Source organism: Panthera onca, chromosome F2 (genome assembly GCF_046562875.1).
Source record: "Panthera onca isolate mPanOnc1 chromosome F2, mPanOnc1 haplotype 2, whole genome shotgun sequence".
In the NCBI taxonomy this organism is placed as follows: Eukaryota; Metazoa; Chordata; class Mammalia; order Carnivora; family Felidae; genus Panthera; species Panthera onca.
This window is the reverse complement of record NC_138356.1, coordinates 5,955,289-5,974,803: the sequence shown is the minus strand read 5'-3', so window position 1 is coordinate 5,974,803 and position 19,515 is coordinate 5,955,289. Positions and strand designations below refer to the sequence as shown.

The 19,515-nt window shown below is 42.2% G+C and overlaps 2 long non-coding RNA genes across 2 annotated transcripts; both read right to left on the bottom strand.

Moving 5' to 3' along the window:
- Positions 1-1,475: 1,475 nt before the first annotated feature.
- LOC132664059 (uncharacterized) lies at positions 1,476-3,674 on the bottom strand. The gene is made up of 2 exons (XR_009603408.1): positions 3,290-3,674; positions 1,476-1,768 (listed from the first exon to the last, which is right to left on the bottom strand). It is a non-coding gene; the product is annotated as an uncharacterized LOC132664059 (long non-coding RNA).
- Positions 3,675-10,796: 7,122 nt separating this feature from the next.
- Positions 10,797-17,406, bottom strand: LOC132664057 (uncharacterized). Its single transcript, XR_009603406.3, has 3 exons — positions 17,328-17,406; positions 15,977-16,276; positions 10,797-12,727 (listed from the first exon to the last, which is right to left on the bottom strand). It is a non-coding gene; the product is annotated as an uncharacterized LOC132664057 (long non-coding RNA).
- Positions 17,407-19,515: the final 2,109 nt, after the last annotated feature.

Sequence of the window (19,515 nt, the reverse complement as noted above, 5' to 3'; positions counted from 1 at the left end):
GAGACACAGAATCCGAAACAGGCTCCAGGCTCTGAGCTGATATAACACAGAGCCTGAGGTGGGACCCGAACCCACGAACTGTGAGATCATGACCTGAGCCGAAGTCGGACGCCCAATCCACTGAGACACCCAGGCACTCCATAAATAAATTTTTTTCTTAAAGGATAAAAGTTACAATAGAAACAAACCACGTTTGCTTCTTACATTAACAAATGGTGACGTTTTGAAAGACAGCTCGCACGCGTGCAGAGCCTGTGATGAATCAAAGCTCTCACACCCTCTATTAGGGCCATGTCGGTCAGTTGGATGATATGTCAGGATTTTTCAAATTCAAATTGCATGGCCTTATTCTTGAACGTTACTTATTTTAAGATTTAAGTAAGTATAATTGTATTATATAGAAATTTGAAAATTACAGAATGAAAATTGATATCCCGTGATCCCGTCATCATTACCTAACTCATCCAATACCATTCTTGTTCATTTCCTTGCAAGATTTTTTGAAGTGAGTGTTTGCCCATAGCTGTAATTACAGTGTATTTAGTTGTGAGTTTCAGTTAGTAGTATGTGAAGTAAATTTTTTCATGTTGTCAGATATTTCCTTGTCACAAAATGCTCCTTAGAACAAAAATAGTATCGTTAATTTAATTATTGTTCCATTTTGAACATTTGTTTCCATCAATTTCACTCTTTCCCCTGTTGCATAAACATCCTGATATCATTTTCCCCTGTATTAGATGATTTCTGCAGAATTCCTGAAACGATGTAAGTTAATAGTGCTTTCTCCGTGCTTAATATAACCAAATTAATTTCCAAAGGTTTATGTGATTTTATAAAGTCACCAAGGAAGCACAAGAGTGGATTCAAGTCCATTTTGACAACCACGGGTATTATTATTTAATATGGTCTTTTCCTAATTTAGTGATGCAAAAGAGCTCTTTTTACCTAGGCTTCTGACAAAGAGACTTTAAAAGAGGCAAACCTGAGTTAGCCATGCTGCCCACAGTTAACATTCCAGAACCAGCTTCAAATCGTCTGGCACAAGAACGACCAGAAAGAGAATATGCCGAAGTAGGTAAGAAGCGTCGTCTGATGAAATCATACAGTTAAAAAGATTTGCTGTGGTTTATTAAATGAGATACAGTACAGGCTTTCAAACAAAGGAGAAACCCACCTCAGAATGAGGGAAACTAATGGGACCTGCCAACAGGAAAGCAATTAAAAATCACTTGGTGACGGAAGAAGCAAATCAACCAGAAACTACAGTGCAGAAATACATGAGTGTAGGACTGAAGTTGACTGGAACTAACGAAGGCACTCATACCTGCACTGAGATCAATAATCCCTAATTAGATTAAAGACAACTGTGTGTTAATGTCTTTTACACAATTAAAGGGAAGGAAAAGCACACTGGCAATTGCCATGTGTTGCTCAAAATGAACCATTAATATCAATGAATCGAAGACAGAATCCGAGACCTTTAGTAACACTTTAATATCACTGTTGTATATTTCAGTCAGCCCTAGGGTCCCACTGAGAAGTTACACCGCCAATTCTCAAATTTCTGAGTAACACTGGCCTCTGACACTACTGGGGCACCTCGCTGACGATCACAGCTCCTTCGTCTTGACACCCACTGAGATTCGGACCTCTCCCTGAGCGAGGCTGCGGCTCTGTGCTCGCTCGACGTTGTTCACATCACGGCACACGCAGAAAACAATGTCCTTTGTTCAGCTCTCTGGGCAAATTCGATGATAAACATGAAACTCTGTTAAAAAAAAAAAAGTCTGCAATAAACATAGAGGTATGGATATGCTTTTGAATTAGTGTCAGTACCCAGGAATGGAGTTACTGGACCATATGGTAAATCCTATTTTTAGGTTCTTCAAAATCTTCAAAATAGAATTACTACGTTCAGTAACTCCACTACTGGGTATTTACTAATGCAAAAACATATACACACCCCAGGTTTATTGTGGCCATATGGAAGCACCCCAGGTATTCATTGACAGATGAGTGGATAAAAAAGATGCGATATATATCTTTATCTCTCTCTCTCTATATATATATATATATATATATATATAGATAGATAGATATAGATAGATAGATAAAATGGAATGTTATTCAGCCTTTAAAAAGATCTTGCCATTTGTGGCAACAAAGAGGGACCTACCAGATATCACACTAAGTGAAATAAGTCAAACAGAGAAATACAAATATATGATTTCACTTACGTGTGGAATCCAAAAAAAAAAAAAAACCAAAACAAATGGACAAAGACAAACCCATAAATACAGAGAGCAAACTGATAGTTGCCAGAGGGGAGGGAAGGAGGGGGCTGGGCCAAATGGGTGAAGGGAATGGTGGATACAGGCTTCCAGTTACGGAATGAGTAAGTCATGAGAATGAAAGGTACAGCAGAGGGAACACAGTCAAGGGTATGGTAATAGGGTTGTATGGTGACAGATGGTGGCCACACTTGTGGTGAGCAGAGCATAACATGTTGAGCTGTTGAATCACTGTGTTCTACACCTGAAGCTAATGTAATACTGTGTGTCAACTATATATATAGTTATATATCATATACATCATATATATCATATCAATACATATACATCATATACAATGATCAATACATATACAATCAATATACATAATCAATACATATACATCATATACACTGATATGATATAATGATAGGAAAAAAATAAAACTTTCTAATACAATGTGTTCTAGTTCTTAATTCAATATTTGAACTTGATTTTACCAACAGATTTTAACTTGAAATAACCACATGCATAAGAGCTCTCATAAGAGCTTTTAACAATACTGTCTTCCCTTGGTAGTCATCATCAAGGGGAAACTTTCACAAGTTGATGACAAAAAACGTAAAATTATTTATACAACCTTTCAGTGGCTTACAACAGTTGAAATGACCTTTAAAGGACCTAATATCATTTTCTTTTATCAAGAAACGTGATGTAGACTTTCTTCTGATAATAATGCTGATGGATTAGCTTTTGAAGGTGATAAAATAATTTACACCAGGTATTCCAAAAGCATAATAAAGACTAATCTGCATGAATCACCCGATTGCTGGAGACAGCACATCCTATAAATAGTTTGGATGTCACTAAAGGGGGGCTGTGGCTATAAATGAACAGAAATACCTGTGTGCATTCACGGCCAAATCTCTGTGGACGTACCCACCAGGAGTCTCGGCCAAGTTTCCTTCCTCCCACCCTGACTCATCACACCTTGTACCACACACCCCCCTCTTAGGTACCTGGAAGAAGGCTTTCCCAATAGCGGCCCCCTCGTCCATGTTCGCATAGGTGTCCTGGGCAGCTGCCTGCTGAAGTCCCTATCCAGGTGACAGAGCTTCTCACTGGCCACCCTCAGCACGTGATTGGAGACAATGAACATCAGATGTCATTCACCAGGTCACCATCTAACGACAGAACAGTTGATCATCAGGAGTGCCTGGCTGGCTCAGCTGGGTAAGTGTCCGACTCTGGCTCAGGTCATGATCTCAGGGCTCGTGAGCCGGAGCAGAGGCTGTCTGCTTCAGATCCTCTAGCCCCTCTCTGCCCCTCCCCAACTCGCACAGTCTCTCGCAAAAAATAAATAAACATTAAAAAAAAAAAAAAAAAGGTAGGATCGTTTCTCATCAGACTCTGCTATATTTGGATCACCCTCCAGAGAGTGGTTGGGAATGTCTGAAAATACAGAGTGACTGATTCTCTGGTTAAACAGGGAACCCATGCCAGCTCTGCCTGTATTAGCTGCGAGACGTTAGAGAAGCTGCCTCATCTGAGTCAATGCTGCTATCTGTATAAGGTAAGAAAACGGAATACAGCGGGGAGCTAGGAAGACGGCGTAGGGAGGGGCCAGAGTGGGGAAGGATATGTTGGAAAATTAAATTCTGGTTTAAATTTCCAGCATGTAAGGAGCCATAGCCGTTGTATCTAGAGATCTATTCTAGGATTTATTCATTTTACAGATATTTATAGTATCAGGCAAAAAAACCCAAAACACATCTTGTCTTTGTGAGGACTTCAATTGGTACAGAGGACAACCCAAAAAGTAAGTAAGTGAATTATAGAGCGCAGTGTAAGCACAAAGGAAAATCAGCCAGTGAAGAGGTATAGCGCCCAGGGCCGGAAAGGGCCTGGATGGAAGGACAGAGATCCAGGAGATCCAGGAAGGCCCTACATGTAAATAACAACTGGGAGGGGCTCAGGGAACAAGTCACGTGGAAATCTGGGAAAGAAGATTCCAAGGGGAAGAATGGCAAGCAGGGCGGCTTTGCAGGGAGCTTGCCTGTGGGGGGGGCAGGAGCGGGGTGGCTGATGGCGGCAGCCGGAAGGAACCACGGCAGCGGAAGGTGACGTCAGAGACAACAGGGCCTCCCCCGGAAGGCCTAGCGGAGCTTTTAAACTTAGGAGATCGGTTGAGAGCGCCAGGATGGCAGGTGCAGAGGGAGGAGAAAAGAGGACGGAAGACAGAACCGTGGGGCATTTTAATATAAGGAGTAGAGGAAACAGAAAGAGCAAGCAAGGGAGACAGAGAAGGGGCGAGAGCGGAACCACAGAGGGACGTCCTGGAAACGAAAACGGAAATGAAATATTCCAGTAAAGTGGGCTGATTCTTGAAATTCTGCTGCCCAATGAAGTAAAATGAGACTTGAGAATATTCGTTGCCCTTAGCATCATGGAGGTCATTTTTTTTATCATAAAAATAGCAATTTAAAGTGAGTTCAAGAAATAATGGCCTGAAAAAAAATGAGAGACAATGCATATAGACAGCCCCTTATGAAGAGAGCAAAGTGGGGGGACAGGGGGGGCGCGCCTGGGCGGCTCAGTTGTTTGAGCCTCCAACTCTTGATTTCAGCTCAGGTCATGACCTCACGGTGCACAGCGTAGAGCCTGCTTGGGATTCTCTCTCTCTGTGCCCCTCCTCTGCTCGTGCTCTCTCTCTCTCCCTCTCAAAAAATAAATAAGAGAGAGCAAAATGGAACAAAGAAAGGATAACAGCCTGAGAGGCTGGTTCAAGAGATTTTTTTTTTTTTTAATGGGACGCGAATCATGCCTGGAAGTTGATGGAAATGAGGAGGCGAAGACTGGTGTTCTAGGAGAGCGGGAGGGCTGGCCACTCGGGGGCCTGTGTAGACGGAAGAGTGGGATCTGGAGTGCAAGGGCAGGGGTGGTGTTGGTTAAGGACGGGGCTCTTCGCCCACAGAACAGCTAGAGAGGCCAGGCGAGCATGTGCAAATTCAGCAGGCAGCGGTAAGGTGGTGGTAGGAGATTGGTGGACCTCTTACTCTTTTTCCAAGAGATAGGACAGAACCATTGCTGAGAGTGGGAACAGGAGGTCTGGCGGGGGGAAGGCTAAAATACAAAAAAATCATATGGCAGGTTACCAGACTAGGGGAATGGGGTAGGACTGTTGGGCAGCACCGACGGTCCATTGGACTCAAAGCGAGATCAATCAGCAGGTCAACACGATCTGGGACTTTGTATTTGTTGTGTTTGTGTTACATCCACATTCTACCGCATGGGTTCGGGTGTGAACAGAGAGAAAGTCACATTCCGCCGGGTTTAGGGTTTGCCGAGGGTGTGGTAAGAGATAAGGGAGGGGCGGGCCCCCGCCTGACTCTGTCAGTTGAGTCATGATCTCTCCGCTGATGAGATCCAGCCCCTCGCTGGGCTCTGTGCTGACAGTGTGGAGCCTGCTTGGGATTCTCTCTCTCTCCCTATCTACCCCTCCCTACCCTCTCAAAATAAATAAACAGAAGAAGGAGGAGGAGGAGGAGGAGGAGGAGGGAGGGGCAAGGGAATCAGGGGTATAGGGAAGGAAGAAGCTATTATGGTGTTGGGCCACTAAATGTAATCTTGGTAAGGCAGGAAGTGAAAATATGGCGGGATGGATAGATTATAAATTCTAGTGGGGTCGCAGGACTTCTGGAGCCCAGATGCCGTAGACAGCGAGCGGAAGAGAGGAGGTGAAGGTCAGAAGGTGAACCATGTGAAATCGGGATTTGGTGAGGTTGTTTCTTAGTCGTGAATCTGTATAAGCCTGGGAACAAACTAGAGAGGAAAATCCTGAATCCTGAAGTTCAAGAATTAGGAGGCAGGAGTATTGGAAGTTTTTTCTTCCCAAAATTGCTGCACATTGATACATTTAATTCCTATCATTCCTCCGCCTGTGAAAAAAGTGGTACTGACCTAACTTTAGGTGCATATTAGGATCACCAGGGGAGCCTTTAAAAAATAAAGACGCTGGTACCACACTAGAAAGATTGAATTAGAATACTTGAGGTGAAGGGACGTTTGTTTTAGAGTTTAAAAGAGAAGTATAAAATGCATTTAAAAGGCAAATGCATTCAGTCCAAGACTAGAAAAAGAGTGACAAAAAATCTCCTTCTACCCCAGTCTCCTACATTGCCCAACACATGATGTGAGTGCTGGGATGTTTTGGAATGAATTAATGAAGATTATAGGGCAGATTTGACGTTCTCCAGGACAGTGCTTCTCAAAGTTGAATGTGCATATGAGCCAGGCCGGGAGGGTGGGTTAACTTTTGACCTGTCCAAAGTTAGTAAGAACTTATCCATACCACGGAGCGGTACATCATGGTAATGAGCTTAACCCCAACCCTAACCCAGGACCTTCCAGGGTGAGGCTGCTTTCACTTCCCTCCCGTGTCACTTGGGTTTCCAACCAGCCCCAAATCCAATTTGGCCTCGAGTGTAACCCTGTCCCTGACCTCACCCCTCCCTAACCCGACCACCCAGTTTCTCCGCCCCTCATACTCCTCCCTCCTTCCCCACCTCCCCTCTGCTTTGGGGCAGAGGCGCAGGAAAAAGAAAACCGTGATGGAACAGTTGTGGAATGACCCACAAAATCACTGCTCGCATCTGAGGAGCATCTGGGGGTCACACATAAAGCATGATGGACTGGGGAAGCCTGACCCTTAAAAATACCTTTCTGGTGGTGTCTTTGCCCCAAATGCATCACTTGAATGTCATCAGACTAAATTGAAATGAAAGCAACACCTGGCCTTCAAAAATGTCAAGGTCTCACACACACACACACACACACACACACAAGGAAAATGTGAGGAACTGTTCTAGAATGAAGGAGAATAAAATCAGGTAGTAGCTAAATGAAACATGAGATCCTAAGCTGAATCCCGTTCCTGAATAGAAAAGGTGATTGGGTCAACTCACTATTTGAATGAGGTCTGTGCATTGGATGGTAGGATCATATAAGTGTTGATTTCCTGCTTTTGATGGATATATTCTGGTTATGGAGGACAGTGCCTTTGTTTTCGGGGTAATGGAGTATCATGTCTGCAATTTACTCTCAAATGATTCAGAAAAATATGAAATGTGTGTGTGTGTGTGTGTGTGTGTGTGTGTGTGTGTGTAGGTGTGTAGAGAGTGAGAGAGACAGTATGTAAAGGATATACAGAAATCCTTTGTATTCTTCTTTCAACTTCCCTGCACATTTGAAATTACTTGAAAGTAAAAGCATAAAAAAACAAAAACTTATTTTCTAATATCTTTTTCTTTTTTTCCCAGTTTTATTGAGAAATAATTGACATATATTATTGTATAAGGTTTAAGGTGCACAACGTGATGATTTGATACACATACAATGTGAAATGACCACAATAGGTTTAGTTAGCGACCATCATCTTGTGTAGATACGATAAAAAGGAAAGAAAAAGGAAAATCCTCCTTGTGATGAGAACTCTTAGGATCTGCCCTCTTAACAACTTTCCTATAGATGATAGACCAGCATTAGCCATAATGCATCATATTGTCCATGACATCCGTAGTACTTATTTATCTTATGACTGGAAGTTTGTGCCTTTTGACCACCTTCTGCCAATTCCCTCTTCCTCAACACCCTGCCTCTGGTAGCCACAAACCTAAACTCTTTTTCTATGAGTTTGCTGGCTGTTTTGTTTTGTTTTGTTTTGTTGTAGATTCCACCTATAAGTGAGATCATACAGTAGTTGTCTTTCTCTGATTTATTTCACTTAGTATAATGCCCTTCAGGTCCATCTAGGTTATCCCCAGGGGTAGATCCCTCCATTAGCAGAGCAAAGAAAATGAGCAGATAACACGGACTCCAATTTTGCATCTTGAGAAAGGATCAGCGGCCGTGTTCCCTCATAGTCTCTCACAAGGCACAGTTGCCCGTTCTGGTGCTGAGAATGACCCAGAGAAAAAGGCAGGCTGCAAGCCATTTGTGCACGTCTGTCCAGACGCACGTGGGCACTCAACTCAGAAGAGAGGTGGGTGAGGAGAAGGGAGCATCCTTTCTCAACAATTCCCAGGAAACACCTGTTCAGGTCACAGGGGGAACACACATGATTATGAACGGAAATGGATCCTTCCCACTCAGTCCCATTTGAGCCCCTGGTTGCACAATTGTCTTAACTATTAACTTTAATAATCTAAGCATTATGCTCCGCAACAAATTCCAGTGCCATGGAGGACTAGAAAGAGGAACAGAAAAGTCTAAGCCAAATTAATTGTAAAAGTTTGCACTTTGTCTCTGTGGACTGGTTTCAGAAGATACAGAGAAGAGTGTCGTCAAGGGGACGCCATAGCAACGTAAACTGGAGGGGGTGAGAACAAGTATGGAAGGGCACCTGACGTCACAGGTGTGAGGAGGGACAGCTGGCAAGACTCAGTGGTGGGCTGGATGTGTTTGAAGAGGAAGGACGGGGTGAGGACAGGCAGAATGAGAAAAAAGAGAAACAAAGAGAGAAACAAAAAGAGAAACAAAATGAGAAAAAGGAAAACAATCACAGGGACAGTTTCAAATGCAATAAAAGCTCAAAACATCAACACAATTTACCTTCTTTGAAGTATTATATTTGTTTATACCTAAGAAGGCAACCTTGACTCCTGGGACTTTTCAAGTTAATGGATTTTGCTGTACCTTGGCCAGGTGTCTGTTCCTCATTCAGTTTGGATCCTGGGCAAACTTACTTAACCTCATTATCATTTAAAGCTTGTTGCTAGGTAACTATATCCAGCGTTCTTTCTGATCCCTAGATCAAGATATCTGTGCCAAAATGTAGATAAGCTAATTTGAAGGTTGGAGAGAGTTGATGCACTTTTTCTGAGAACTTTAATCATCTTTCATTTATGGAACTATCTCTGCATGAACAAAGTTAGATGTTTTACCATGGAAGCTGAATGTTCGCGTGCCTGGTACTCCTAGCCCTCTTTTTAAAAACATGAGGAAATAGAGTAGACTCCTCCCCCTGAATGATCAACAAATCTCTGTCCTTGGATCCATGAGGCCAACAGCTACAGAAGTAGGAAGCAGCATCATGTAGGCCACAAATTCAAACACCTTTTCCTGTATCTTCTTGTTGAAGAAATGGGAAGTCAAAGGGAGAGAGAGGGTATGTTGAAGCAACTGGGTGCTGAGGGAAAGAGCAGCCCCAGAAGGGTTACCATGGTGATGGGCTTATAGACAGATAAGTTAGGGGTCCCCTGGAAAAAGAAAGATGAGACATAGCTTTCTTAACATAAGGAATATCATTTTAGGCGCCCCCCCCCCCCCCCCCCCCGCCCCCAGCCATTTTGTGACCCATGCCTGACCGGCATTACTTGCCCAAGCCAATTTCTTGCAGAACTGCCTGGGATATGTCCAAATTGCAGAAAAATAGACCACGATAGTTCAATATTTTAGGAAATAAAGAGAATGCAAAATCTAACAGCCTCTACCAGGCCTAAAAATAGCCTAACGCTATCAGAGACAATAAAGCAATGGTAACACTCCCAGTGCTATTTCAAAAGTAATGACCTAGGGCACAGTCTTAAGTCACTTTTTCAGGATTGAAGCCCCTCTGAGAAATCAAACCCTGGACTAACTGGATCCAGAGAACCCTTGATGCGGACCCTTGCTGGCCCCCATGACTTCAATCAACCAGGACCTGGATTCTGTCCACCCAGGATAACTCTGGCCCCAATACTACACGGAGCTCTCCTTTGCCAAGACCGTCCATGAATGTGCATGCCCCCTCAGCTTAAAACCTCCCCAACGTTGTTGTTGGGGAAGGGGCGGGCACTGCTGTGAGAAATATCCTGGTTTCCCATTACTGGTTGCAAGTAAAACCCTTCCTTTTCCCACTCTTTGGCCTTGATCTCCACCAAGAGGCAAACTTAATTTCAGGTTCCAGGCTCAGGACCACTGACTTTGGCATTGGAACTCTGGTCTCTTGGACACAAGGAAGGAATGGGATGACTAAAGGTGGAAACACAGTGTCTAAAGGACAGCTGAGAGACGTCCGACTTACGAAGTTACTTGTCAGCCTTGCTCTGGGGCTTGTATGGGTACTGATTAGTCATCAGCATGTACTGTGCATATATTTTTCTAGTGGCATGGTACAGCTATCAGATATAATGGTAAACACTTCCTGTGTATTTATCTGACAAAAAAAAAATCCCCACAAAAATATAGTGTCTCTACAAAGACACTATAGAGAAGGATGTTAAGTCTCGACGATTATATTGGGGAAATCAAAACAGAATGCTTTGGAAGAAGTCCCCAGGATGGGGCCATCAGTTACAACACACTTCACAGGGCACCTGGGTGGCTCAGTTGGCTAAGCATCCGACTCTTGATTTTGGCTCAGGTCATGATCTCATGGTTTGTGTGTTCGAGCCCCGTGTCAGGCCACAGCGTCAGGCTATGCGCTGACAGTGCAGAGCCTGCTTGGGATTCTCTCTCTCTCTCTCTCTCTCTCTGCCCCTCCCCCGTTCTCTCTTTCTCTCTCTCAAAATCAGTAAAAAAAAAAAAAAAAAAAAAAAAAAAAAGACTTTAAAAAAATACTTCAACAATTATATTTGAACAAAATATGTCTGAGATGTGGTGCATTTGGTGCAGTAAATGAACTCAAGTGAGACCAGGGAACATATCCCATAAAATGCCGACGGTGCCTTCAGTCACTCCCTTTTCTTTGATTTTGTTTTTCTCATTAAAACCCAATCTATGCCACATTTAAAGTTCTCTCCCACCTAACAGTAGCATGGTCAAAGTAATAAGCTTCACACACCCTAGGGGAGAATACCAAGTGAAGACTCTCTGACTTCCAAACTCCTTAGAACACCTCAGTTAACGTGACCCAAGATCATCGCTGATTTGCACAAACCTGACACACCGCCAGGCAGGAGTGGGAATAAATACAAGAATGTTGGAATTGAGTCACACAATTGTTTCCTGTTTTATGGGGAAAAAATTTTTTTAAACAATTCAAAATTAAGCTTGAGGGAAAATTATTTCTGCCCTGGACACCTAGAAGCACGGATGACAGTTCGGCCCATTCTATGATAATTGTTCACCTAAATCTGGTTTGCTAACAGTGATGCGTTAGGCTTTTTAATTCATCAATTTTCTTGCCTGAAAGCTCAAAAACTAATAATCTTTTTCCTGCTATTGCCAATAGCTCTAGCTGTTGTCAGAAATGTTCCCCTCTTCCAATGGAAACCTGCAAACGAACACAAAAACCCTACACAATTTAAGATCTTCTTTTCATAGAGATTTACTACCATGGGTCTTATTAAAAATAAGACTTCAATTTTTAAAATATATTTACAAAAACACTCATCATCCACTTCAGTGAGGTTAATTATCCTCCCCTGAAATGTTTTGTTGGAAGTTAGTTCATTCTGAAGGGCACTCTGGCTGGCTCAGTTGGTAGACCATGCGACTCTTGATCTTGGAGCCATGAGTTTGAGTCCCATGTTGGGTGTAGAGATTACTTAAAAATCAAATGAATGAAAGACAGAAAGAAAGTTAGCTAATTCTGGGCTCAATACTGAACTTATTGGGAGGTGTTTCCATGCTTCTCCCTAAGCAAAGCCAACATGCTATATAACTAAGGCTAAAAGAAATTCACTCTTGGTATTATGTTGAACAGAAAGATGGAAGAAGGTCGCCATGCCATTTCTGTGGTATTTTGTGTTGCCAGGGGATAGGACTTATTTAATGGCCTTTGTACAGCACTGTCATTCTTTTGAAAATGTCAAGTTCGGAAGATTTCACCAATCAGAGGCAAGCCCATAAGGAGCTCATCTGCTTATATAGGAGAAACCAGTGACCAGGCAGTGATAGTGTAATAAATTCCTTAGCATGTACAAAGAAGGGGGGTTCACCCGCTTAGCTTTGAAAGGGTGGTGAGGGTTTCTCAGAAGACACCATCTGAAAGCTGCATCCTGGAAGGGAAGGATAAAGAACCAGGCAGGGTTGGAAGTAAGGAAGGCAGAAGATGAAAAATGGGAAGGGTACTCCAGGTAGTGAATGCAGCACATGGAAATGCTAGAGACTAAACAGCACGAAGCTTTAAGAAATAGCCTAGCGTTGAACCTGATCAGCAGGATTTCTCAGGTGGGGTCCATAAGTCCCCTCCATATGAGTTGCCCAGCTTGTTGCAATGCAGCTTCCAGAGCCCTGAGGCTTATCTACTATCTCAGAATCTGGAGCCTACGACTTTGTATTTTAAATAAGCATTCCAGAGAATTCATAGGCACTCTGGATTGTATATCCTCTGACAAGGCAGAAGTCTGGGAAGGGGGGAGGTAGCAAGAGAGGATTCTGGTGAGGTGAGCAGTGTTGGACCATGAGGTTCTTGAACACCAAAGGTTTGGAACTTGAGACTTTCCTGAGTCCAATGGAGGAGCCACAGCCAGGATCTACATAAAAACAAAAAGGGAATAGAATTCTACTTTAGAAAAATCACTCTAGAGGCAGCATGGAAGAATGCCCTGGAACTGGGAGAGACTCAGGCAGAGTCATCCAGAGGACAGAAGAGCTGAAGAGAAATAGTAAGAAAGCAGGACCGACTAGAACTGGTGATTGGTCCGATGGGATATGGTAGTGAAGGGGAGGAGACATGGTTTTAAGGACAGGGGAGGGGACATCAAGAATGATCCCTCCCTAGGGTCCTAGCTTGAGTACTATTTATAGGGTGCTGATCACAAGGGGTGACAAGGAGAGTACGTTCAGTAACACCCAAAGTGTCTGTAGAACTCAGGTTCGGTGGACGCATTTGGGATGGAGTTAGAGACCCAGAGCTATCAATACACAGATGGCAACAGAAGCTGTGGAAAGTACAAGCTTATGGTGCCGTCTTTCTTCATAAACTAGGAAGTAGAGTTATTTCCCAATAGTAACAAAAAAAGGACATGTCAGAGAATGCAGGAAATATAAAATAGCCCCTATGAGGCCACAAGAGAGAATGCTGAACAAGGAAACCGAAAGCATTAAAGACTCATCAAGTATGGAAGGACAACTTGTCATAGCTCCAGTTGTGTTGAAGGTGTTTTTCTCCTGTAGCACTTCCCCACCAGGGGGGCAGGAATGTAGAAAGGAGACAGCTGGGCCACTAGCAACTCAGCCCCTCTAAAGAAGCAGAGGGACTCTGGGTGCCTGGGTGGTTCACTCAGTTAAGCATCTGACTTTGGCTCAGGTCATGATCTCATGGTTCGTGGGTTCGAGCCCCACGTCAGGCTCTGTGCTGACAGCTCAGAGGCTGGAGCCTGCTCTGGATTCTTCGTCTCCCTCTCCCTCTGCCCTTCCTCCTGTGTGTTCTCTCTCTCACACACACACAAATAAATAAACATTAAAGAAAAAATAAAGTTCCTGAAGAAGAAGAAGAAGAAGAAGAAGAAGAAGAAGAAGAAGAAGAAGGAGGAGGAGGACTAAAGGACCCCTCTGGTCTTGAGGCTCTCTCCCAAAGGCTGTAATTACTCCCCAGACTCAGATCTGGGAACAAAAACCTACCATTCTTCTCTTCAGAGTGGTTCCGCCTTGCTGCTTGCCTGTTAGTTCCCCTGCTGTGCGTGTATGTACGCATGTCAATGCACACCCTCTGAACACTTTCCCGCAAGTACAAGCACTATTCCTTGACTATTTCCCAGGCCTACTTGGGTAGCAGTGAATATTGAAATTATTTCCCCCTATTTTATGGTTATCTTTGTCTATAGCCAACAAGCTAGTGTGGCGATTAAGTAGACGAGACTTTGAAGCTCTATTCTGAATTCGTAGTTAATTATTACTTCCATCCCCAACATATCTAGCCATCACTTCTTCTCCTTCTCTCTCTTTTTAGATATCTTCTTCTCTAGGCTTTCCATAATCTCCTACTTACTCCATGCAGCAAAGCATAGCTAAATCAAGTAGCAAATAATTTCCCTACACCGCTCTGCATGCTGAACTGGAACAGTGAGGGATGATCCCTGACCAAACACACACATGCTCTTTCCCAGATCAACTGGGAATCAAAGAGTAAAAGGGAGAGAAAATCGAGTTTTTCTGGGTCCAGGACTTCCACACACATACAGATCCCCAGTATGCTCGCTCTGCCTGTCTCTCTCTCCCCCTGTCTCTCTCTCTCAAAATAAATAAATAAACTAAAAAAATAAAAATAAAAAGATGGGAAGGGTCATGCTCATTTAAAAGGCTAGCAGCTGGCATTAATGTAATTAACATCACTTTTGAGCAGCTAAATGATTTTCTTTTGGAAAATGACTGATCCCATTGTGACCTCCATGGCACCCATTTCGCATTAAGGAACAGAAAATCTACCTTCTCTCTCCCCTCCCCAGTACCTCCAGGGAGCAGAGACATGACTTAAACTCAGCTAATCACATGGTCTGTCCTTAGGGGAAAGGGAAATAGAGACTTCATGTATGGATTTCTAGAGAACATCAGTACTGTAGCTGGAGTAAAATGCAATTCTCAACACCCCAAGAAGCAGAACCATGTATGGCCCAATAAATAAATAATGATGTTAGATGAGGATTTGGAGTCTGGCAAAAATCCAGTTTGTATAGAAATCAAATCCTATTAGAGTATTATAAGGAAAGCTATGTTATTCTGGACTGAGTTTTTGTGGCTATGGATTGAGCCAATTATTTTAATTATACTCTTGGGAAAGCTACTGGAATTCAATTAAAGGTGACTGATTTCCACCGGCATTCAATTGAGTGCATTGCTTTTGAGCAAAGAGACTTGACATTTGGTTTAATAGTGTTAAGACTACAGTTTGATGCTGAGAAACAAAAAATGTGAGCTTTTAGCAATCAAATTAAGAACCTCAGCAAACACCATTAAAACTCACAGGACCAGACTACTTGAAGCTGCAGGGATCACTTAAAACACAGATGTTAACATTCTTTCTAAGCAAACATGTTCTTTATTTTAAAAATCTAGGTACTTAAATAGGAGAATGGCCTAATAAACTGAGGTAAATCACAACGATCAAATACAATGAACCAGTTAAAAGTGGGGTTTCTCCATATGGACAAACATGGCTAGACCTCTAAGACATGCCACTGAGAGGAGAAAAAAGCTGTTTAATGAAGTACCCTCTAGGAAAGGGGGGAAAAAAACTGAGACAAGACAGTTTGATGAAAGGAAACTTTTGGTCCTAACTATGTTAATTAACTATTGCAAGGAGAATTACTAATACATTACCTATATAGTCAAAAATAACTTTAAGAATAAATTTAGTTTCTAGTTTATAAGTGATTTTTGAAAAAATGTTTTGATGTTTTTATTTTATTTTTGAGACAGAGACAGAGTGCAAGCAGGGGAGGGGCAGAGAGAGAGGGAGACACAGAATCGGAAGCAGGCTCCAGGCTCTGAGCTGTCAGCACAGAGCCCGACACGGGGCTCGAACTCACAGACTGTGAGATCATGACCTGAGCTGAAGTCGGATGCTTAACCAACTGAGCCACCCAGGTACCCCTATAAGTGATTTTTTTTTAATGTTTATTTATTTATTTATTTATTTAGAGAGCCCACGTGGGTGCAAGTGCATGCAGAGGCTGGAGGGAGGTGCAGAGAGAGAAGGAGAGAGAGAATCCCAACAGGTTCCCTGCTTGTCAGCACAGAGCCTGACATGGGGCTCCATCTCACGAATCCCGTGAGATCATTACCTGAGCCAAAATCCAGAGTTTGTGTCTCCACCGATGGAGCCACCCGGGTGCCCCCATACGTGTTTTCTGGCAAACATTTTCCATCATGCAGTTTTCTCAACAAGCTGTGATAGAACAATCATGTCGAAGGGAAGAGGTTTAGTTCCAGGCAAGACAGAATGAGCACATCCATCCTGACTCTTCTACTCCAAACGAGTGATGAGTTTCCCATTTTTCCTCGGCTGTGCCTGAGCCTAGGCTCAAGGCAGCCCCAGACCAAGAAGACCATAAATATTGTGTGATCTTCCCTCCATGAGGTACCTGGAATAGGCAAATCATGGAGACAGTAGAATAAAGGTTACAAGGGGTTGCGGGGAGGCAGGAAAGGGGAGTCGCTAACATTTAGGGTTCCATTTGGGATGATGAAAAAGTTTTGGAAATGGATAGTAGAGATGTTTGCACAACAAAGTCAACGTACTGAATGTCACTGAATCGTACATCAAAACATGGCCAAAATGATAAACTTTATATATGTTTTTCACCACAATGGAAAAAAATTGAGAAAACGGAAAGAAAGAGAGCAATTCACAAGCATAGTTGTAGACTTTAACATTCCTCTCTCGGTAATCAACGGAACAGGTAGAGAGAAAATGAATACAGAAGAGATATAAAAGAACTATACAATCAATCACCTGAATGTAACTGGTATGTGTAGAACATTACACCAAAAATACATTCTTTTCAGGTACACGTGAAACATGCAACAATATGGACCACATCTTAAGTTTTAAACAAGCCCTAACAAACTTAAAGTATTTAAATTATACAAAGAATATTTTTTGACAATAATGGAGTTAAACTACAAATCGATAGCAGTAAGAACAAAAAAGTCTCTAAATACTTGAAAATTAACCAATACACTTCTGAGTAATTCATGGGTCAAAGACCTCAAAGGATATTAGAAAACCTTCTGAACTGAACAAATATAAAGCAGTGCTTAGAGGGAAAGTCAGAGCAAAGAACAAAAATCTCAAACCAATAGTCTCAGTTTCCCCATTAAGATAGTAGGGGGGCAGGGGGAAGCAAAGAAATAGAAGGAAATAATGTTTTTTTAAAGGGCAGAAACTGATAAAATGGAAAGCAAACCAAAATAAGATAAAGAAAATCAAGGAAACCAGAAGTTCATTCTTTGAAACAATCGTTCAAGTTGATAAACCTCAAGCAAGACTGACAAAGAAAAAAAGGAAAGACACAACCATCAATATCAAGAATGAAAGGGGGAGGAGAAATTGGAGGGGGGTTATAAGAGGGGGGGAAGAGAGTGGAGGTGTGGGAAGGGGTAGAATATCACAACAGACTCCACAGACCTTACCAGGAGGAGGGAGGAGGGAATGTCCTGATAACTCTACACACAGAAATTCAACAACCCAGGTAAATGAACCAATGCCTGAAAAAAAAAAAAAGTAAAACTTGACTTAAACCTTACAGCTTATACCAAAATTATCTCAAAGTGGATTGTAGACCTAACATTTATGTTTTATATAAAACATAGAGGCACCTGGGTGGCTCAGTCGGTTAAGCCTCCGACTTCAGCTCAGGTCATGATCTCACGGTTCATGAGTTTGAACCCTGCATCGGGCTCTGTGCTGATGGCTCAGAGCCTGGAGCCTGCTTCGGATTCTGTGTCTCCCTCTCTCTGTTCCTCTCCTGCTCACATTCTGTCTCTCTCTCAAAAATAAATAAAAATTAAAAAAAAATTTTTTAATAAAAAAACATAAAACTATAAAGTTTTACAAGAAAATAACAGAGAAAATCTTTGTGACTTAGAGTACACATGATACCAAAAGCACAATCTTTAAAATGAAAATCTTGATTACTTAAATAGTATTAAAATTCTAAAACATTTGAACTGGGAAAGACATTGTTAAAAGATTGAAAAGGCAAGTTACGGACTAGGAGAAAATATTCATTTGTACAAACAACTTGTGTTCAGACTATACCAAAAAAAATAAATAAGTAAATAAAATTCATATCTCTACATTAAGAAAATAATCCAGTTTAAAAATAGACAAAAACTGGGGCGCCTAGATGGCTCAGTCGGTAAGCGTCCAACTTCGGCTCAGGTCATGATCTCGCGGTCCGTGAGTTCGAGCCCCGCATCGGGCTCTGTGCTGACAGCTCAGAGCCTGGAGCCTGTTTCAGATTCTGTGTCTCCCTCTCTCTGACCCTCCTCCATTCATGCTCTGTCTCTCTCTGTCTCAAAAATAAATAAACGTTAAAAAATAAAAAATAAATAAACACTAAAAAAATTGTTTTAAATAGACAAAAACTTACACATACACTTCATCAAAGGGGGCATAAGGATGGCCAATAAACACGCAGAAAACATGTTCAACAATACCAACCATTGGAGAAATGCGTATTAAAGCCACAGTGAGAGTCGCACCAATTAAAATGGCTAAAACACCAAGTGCTAAAAGGATACGAAGTAACTGGAAATCTCCATCACTGACGGCAATGCAAAATCTCACAGCCACTCTGAAAAATAATGTAGCGCTTTCTCAATAGATTAAACCTACCTTTTACCATATGACCCGGTAATCCCATTCCTAGGTATTTATTTACCTTAGAGAAATTAAAACTTATACTCACTTAAATACCTTTAGCTAAATGTTTATAGCTGTTCTTTCATAACTGCCAAAAGCCAGAAACAATCCAAATGTCCTTGAGTGGCTGAGTGGATGAATAAATGGAGGTCCGACAACACAACGAAGTGATGCTGTAGCAATGAAAAGGAATGAACTATGGATGGGCTCAACTTGGATGAGTTTCAAACGCGTAAGGCTGTGCGAAAGAAGCCATTCTCAAAAGTTGCATGTTGTATGATACTGTTTGTCTGATACTCTCAAAAACACAAAACCACAGTGACAGAGAACAGATCCTTTGTTGCCAACGGTCGGCGGTCGAGGAAGGAAATGATGACAAAGGGGCATCATGAGGGACTTTTTAGTGACAGAACTGTTCTATATATTGAATGTGGTGGCAGCAACACGACTCTCTATGTGTTAAAACTGGTGGAACTGGGGGCTCCTGGGTGGTTCGGTGAGTTGAGCATCCGACTCTCGATTGAAGCTCAGATCATGATCCCAGGGTCTTGGGATGGAGCCCGGCGTGGGGCTCCATGCTGAGCGTGGAGCCGGCTTTAGATTTTCCCTCTCTTTCCCTCTGCCCCTCTCCCCACACCTCTAAAATAAAAATAAAATAAAATAAAACTGGTAAAACTGTACATAAAAAAAAAAGTCCAAACACTTGATGGCAGCTCTCAATCAAGCATTTCTATTTTTTTTTTCCAACTATTTGTATGGATAGGTAATTAGCATTAACCATCAAATAAATGTTGAGTTCCTACTGGAAATCTCGGTATCCTGGAAATGCTATTAGTTTTCTGATTGGCCCTTATAATGTGCTATGGACCATAAAATGCATTATGTTCTCATAATCCCTTAACAAGAAGCTTAACAAGAGGATGCCTAAAATTCACCTATAGTATTTTCACTTAC